We start from the raw sequence: 6,117 nt of genomic DNA, 5'->3' as shown, positions 1-6,117 counted from the left end.
ATACAGTGTTTACTAGAGCTGTGAAACTAGACAAAATCATTACCGGTTACTGGGCAAGTCATACCTGCCAGTTATCTGGTTACCTCAGCTGAATGTAATTTTCTGTAATTTTTAATGCTGGGCATAGTTTGTAACTCAAATTGTATAGTATAACAGATTGCACTTGTAGTGGCCAAATAGTGGGCAACATGCTAAAGCTGAATCCTGCAACAAGTGTGATATCAATGTTGAAATGAAAAGAATGCCCAAACCATGCAATTTTGAGTGAAAATATTAGAAATTGGTTATCCGTTTATGAGAATGATAACTGAATTTCTAAAAATAACTGGTCGATTAATCGGTAACCAGTTAAGTTTCACAGCTCTAGTGTTTACAGTACTTTGTTTATGTACAGTGGAATGTATGGAATTATGTACTTCTATTAACCCTTCCTGGTTCTATGTGGACTTGTGAAAGGTACATTGTTTGTATAGTTCCTGTTTGTATTGAATCCTGTGACACAGAAGTTATATTGTATAAATGTAGTTCAAATTAATTTACATTAAGAAGTTGTTGAGCACAGTTTCAGATATGTTTTTGGTCATTAAATACAGAGATACTCTAAGAAAACAATCACATACACAATATGCTTAATTCTTGTTGTTTTGAAGGATTTAGAATGAAGTAGCTGACATGTAGGAAGTTAAAAGAATTGGAGATAATTTAAAGTAAAATGATATACATTCAGAATTAGATATTGGTAACCAGCTATAAAAAAATTTTTCCTAAATGTTTTCAGCAAGAATATTATCATATACTGTGCATCAAGCTAGATAATTATATAAAATGCTTATGAGGGATATGACTGAAATTAATGCATGACCCTGTGTGTGTAGCGCTCAAGGAGATTTATATTTCAGTCATATCTGTGTAGTTGTGTTATACAGTGGAACCTCAGTTATTCGAACCCCTTGGGACCAGAGGTGGTCCATATCTATAAATCAAAGAAAAATATCAGTATTTAATGCTACCCTAATAGAACAATCGCTACTCTAATAGAGCAATCATATCAGTAGTTCTGTTAACCAAGAATCCGGGTCCAGGTAATTAAGGTTCCACTGTATGCTACATCCCAAAAGATAGCGATTTATAGTGAAACATTGTCCATTAGTGATTGAGACTATAGTAAAGTATTTAGTTAAATCGATGTTTTGAGACTGTCTTGATGCCACCACTCGTCAGTGTGATTTCTGAAGTGCCCTATGTCAGGAAAGGAGACATCAAGTGATATTAACAGGTACTAATAGTGAGATGATAGTCTACAGGTCAATTTAATTTAGTTATTATTGAAGTTGTTTACCATGCATTCCAGCTGCAGAGCGTGTGTATTTACATAAGTGATTATAAGAACACAAGCTAGTGCACAGCTCAATTGCCTTGAAAATTGGTGCACTTTAAGGATGTATTAGGGAAGATTCATGTACCCAGCTTTGGTGCAGATCTGGTAAATAATAATAGAGTTTATTTGTGTTAAAAGAGCAATATTTTGTCATGCAACAGGGTAAATTGCTTATGGGAATAACTTGAAAATTAGCCAGTGTAATGGCAACCCTTTGCAGTTACAAGAAGTTGCAGTGACAGCTACAGAGTTACAAGGAACAATTGACCTGTTGTAAAATTGCAGGGTTGAAGAACAGCTATATACCTAGAATTAAAAAAGTGCACAAAAGATGTTGGGGAAAAACTTTCCAGGACAGTTCAAATTTGCTTAAAGGCTTGTAATTTCATAAATTTACCAATGAAAAATTTAGTTTGTCCTTAGAAAAATGTGTGAGTAAAGTAAAATCTGTATTCTGGTCATCATAGGGACAAAATTTTCTGACTTTGCTAAGGAGGTGGCTGGTTGCTTTGTACACAGTTAGCATACGTGGGGATTTTTATAATGGCCAGTTTAGACAGGTGAACTCTTTATGCAGTGACCTGATTAGACAGGTTTCACTGTATTATCAAACTCTACAATATAATTTTATATGACTTCTGTCTTCCATGATCACAGATATAGGTAAAAAAACAAGCCTTGACACCAGTTTTATGCTAGCTTTGTGGTATCAAGAGTGAATAATATTCACTCTTGGTGGTATTTACAATACAAAAAGTGAAATCCATGCAAAACAGAAAATGGAAAGGCTGTGTGAAAATTGTGAAATCAAAGATTTTAATGACAATAAAGTTTAAGTACCATCTTTGCAGCCATTTCTTGGCTGTCACCTTGATTTCACAACAGCTGTCACCCAGGCTTTTGAAAGCCACACCTCTGCATCATCATAAACAGTGTAAGTGAGGAACTATAATTATCAACTTGATGTTCAGGGCACAAAATGCAGATAAGATCTTATATAGAAGGTAATGACTCACTGTTTTCTGTGTGCACCAATGCAGTTTTACTGTATGCAGATTGTAAACTTAACATGATCACATATACAGCTGCAAGTTGTAATTACATTCTACAAACATCACTTAGTGACATTCTACAAACATCACTTAGTGACCATCTATTTAGTATCTAGCTATTTGAGGGCATTAAGCATATTTGGTGGAACGTGCTTCATTGAACTTGTGATATTGATTGTGGCCTGATATAAAGACTGATATTACACTATAGTCAGCAGCATCATGGGGTCAATATATAGTAAAGGCAATGCTAGCATCCACTGTACTAATGGTTAAGGTCACACCTATTTGAAAAATTATTGCTTGATTCTTATTTTTTGTCTCATCCGATGAATGGGTGAACCATAGGTTGAGAAGATACCTGCTGTTTTGCTGTAATGATTATTTTAACTTCCAACCTCCAAATCCAATTAACTAATGTTACCTATTTTCCTTTCTAGTTGGCAATGAAATGTTATTTAACATACTAAACATTATCAGCTAATAATTATTACTAAAGTAATTTCATAACCGTATATGCATGTGAGGAGATGCATTAGAAGAAAGAATGCCACCAAGCTTATTGTTTTTATGTGAACGTGTGCCTAAACTATCAATTACTGAAGTGGCCTTTGCACTTCATCTTCAGCCCCATTACACAGCGTTGCAAATGAAGAACACTACGAGTAGGACCTATACTTCCTTCTTATATATACTTCATCTTCAGCCCCATTACACAGCGTTGCAAATGAAGAACACTACGAGTAGGACCTCTACAATAAATCCAGTCACAATACCATTACAATATTGGGAAGCCATCATGTGACGCTACTGTGAATTGACACCTTGCACTGTCAACAAAGACAAATGGGACACAAAGGAGAACACAGATCGATAAACATACATTGTATGAACTGCAGTATGCCAAAAAGCACCTGTTGGGGGCTGAAGTGACATTGAACAGTGAAAAAAATCAAGCCCGTAGCCTTTGCAGTTATCATGTTACACTTGTCTAAAAGCACCAGTCATCCATTATGTCACAACCAGGAGATGTGATCATTAAACTAATGTTTAAACTATTACAAATGTACGTATTTGAAATATTTGAGTACTGAGGAATCTTATGATCAGTCAGTCAGTAAAAATTTTAATTTCATAGCAACTTATTGCAAATGTTTTGGGTCACACTGAAGGCACTTTTGGGCTTAGTTATATATATACTTCCAAGGCTGATTTTAGTATGATATTTTTCCAAGAAAGGCTCAAACTTTCGTGATCCTACTGTTCATAACCAAGGATTTTGCAATAGTGTTTAGCTATTATGAACTCTTGCTATTGAACTGTTTGTGCCATACATGTGTGACCACATTTACTAATGTGTATTTTGTTTAGCCACTTTGTGGAGGAAACGCAATTTCACTGATCCACGTGTACTTGGGGCAGCATGTGCTACTTATAATGAGATTACAGAAATTATCAATTCTATGAACAGAATAGTAACTGTTAGTATATTGAATGGAACATACCAGATATACCACTACAAATCATGACATATTTCATTAATGTGTCTACAGGTTGTTAATGGAATTAGATATGATCTCATAATAGAGATTGCCTTGTCTACAACATGTGATAGAAACAGTGCTAAATGTTTTGCTAGCAAGTGCCCAATTGATGTTCATACTAGGATGCTGTGGATGGCGACTGTTATAACTTCCCCTAATCCACAGCCAGCATACACTGTTCTTGATGTCAGCGAAATCTGCCCTATAGTAAGTGGTATAGAAGTAGAGTGTGGATACATGGCGTACGTTTTTCCACATTTTGAGTTAGTACAAGTCTTGCATTGAGGGAAGGTACTAGGGGGTGTATTCATATTGGCTCTTTACAAGCTTAAATGGCTCACTGCATTACATTGTGTTCCTCATGTATTTGTGGTTTTATATTGATAGCCACCACCTGAAGGAAAAATGATCATACAAAATTTCACTGATTCACATGTATGTGGAGCTGCATGTGCTGCTGCTAATCAGGTTACAGAAATGAGCAAATCTATGAACAAAATGGTGGTTGTTAGTATATTCAATGGAACACAGCAGGTATTGTTTGTCATAGTAAAATGCATCAACTTCAGATCTTTATTTGTATAAAGAGGTTTGGTTAGAGGTTGCCTTGTCTACATCTTGTGAAAGAAATAGTCCTGAGTGTTTCTCTGAGAAATGTCCAGTTGATATTCGTACCCAGATGCTGTGGATGGCATCTATTGTAACTTCACCCACTCCACAACCAACGTACACTGTTCTCAATGTTAAAAAGTACCAATGTTGGAGATTCTGTAAGTGATTTAATATTTTCTTATAGTGTTTTTGATGTAAGTGTTTGTTGAACAGGTGGAGCTCCTGCAGTAGTTTCCCATTTATTAGCCATTGTTGCTATGTTGACTAGCAGTTTCGTTTTGTACAAAATTGTAGATGTGACAGACACATTTTTTCCTTCTGTGTGAATTCATGTTGCTACATGTACAAGTGTATCTAAATTTTTATTTGGAAGTGATTTCATTTGAGATCACTTCAATTACCACACTGTTAGCTAACACTAAGCTAAAATCTTGACTGCGCATGCCATACTAATGTTAAACACTTTGGTACCCAACTAGCCTGCATACCCCTGCAGGCTGCTCTTTTCCTTTTGCATGTGTTTTCCCAACCCCGCACAAGAAAGTCTGCACTTCAGCAGTTTTTTTTAGCTACCACCTTACTGTGCTTGCTGGCAATGTACATCAGCTTGAAATGGTGCAACATCAAGTTGACCGTTTTATTACAAACAATGTAGGTGTTACTGTAATGTTAAGTAATCCCATGCATCTTTTTCACAAAGAAGAGATAACATGAAACTCGTAACCTTTTATAAAATTGTCAATCAACTGTTTCAGATATCCAACAATGAACTAACCCCTCCATACCACAACTCAAGGCCATGCATCCTTACCACTACATGAGACCCTATGACTCATCAGCAATAAAGTTATAATTATGGAACAACAACAACCTACCTCCTAATGCATGCAGCAGGAACCACTATAGTAGAGATTTAAATAGTTGATAGACTTTATTTGTAGCTATAATCATCCTATCTATATTGTAATTTTCCTGTACCTTATACCTGGTGGAGGTAAAGTTTGTATTCAATGTTTATACATGCAGCCCACCAGACTTCAAAACAGGTTCACAGTTTACTACAGTGGATCCTAAGTTATCCGAACAGCTTTGTTCTTATAGTTTGCCAAAAGTGTTCAGATAAGTGAATTTGTTCGGATAACTGAAGCCCATTGATTTATATACAGAGCTTCGTTGAACTACTCTAATAGAACAGTCATTTACTCTAATAGAATGCACACTGATGGTAAAATACTCTAATAGAACAGTCACATTTGGCGTTCGGATAATCGAGGTGTTCGGATAACCGAAGTTCGGATAAGCGAGGATCCACTGTATTATGGAGTTCAACAATTCCTCCCCATAACCTTCGTGCAAGATAATTAATGCCTCTTATTCTTTGCATGGTTTGCTGCTGTAGCTAAGCAGTAAGTTCAGTAACTATAGCTAATTACAATTGGTTTGAACTTCAAGCATATTATACAGGACAGTGTGCATGGCTTTATAATTCTTGTGTAAATACACTGATGATATACGTTTCAGATGGGCAATT

The 6,117-nt window shown here is 35.8% G+C and overlaps 1 long non-coding RNA gene across 1 annotated transcript; it reads left to right on the top strand.

Annotated features, from left to right (window-relative positions):
• The first annotated feature begins 1,557 nt into the window (after positions 1 to 1,557).
• Positions 1,558 to 4,984, top strand: LOC136259206 (uncharacterized). Its single transcript, XR_010703240.1, has 4 exons — positions 1,558 to 4,181; positions 4,362 to 4,508; positions 4,562 to 4,744; positions 4,800 to 4,984. It is a non-coding gene; the product is annotated as an uncharacterized lncRNA (long non-coding RNA).
• The last annotated feature ends 1,133 nt before the right edge of the window (positions 4,985 to 6,117 follow it).

This window comes from Dysidea avara, chromosome 6 (genome assembly GCF_963678975.1).
Source record: "Dysidea avara chromosome 6, odDysAvar1.4, whole genome shotgun sequence".
Taxonomy (NCBI): domain Eukaryota; kingdom Metazoa; phylum Porifera; class Demospongiae; order Dictyoceratida; family Dysideidae; genus Dysidea; species Dysidea avara.
This window is presented reverse-complemented; position numbering and strand designations above follow the sequence as displayed.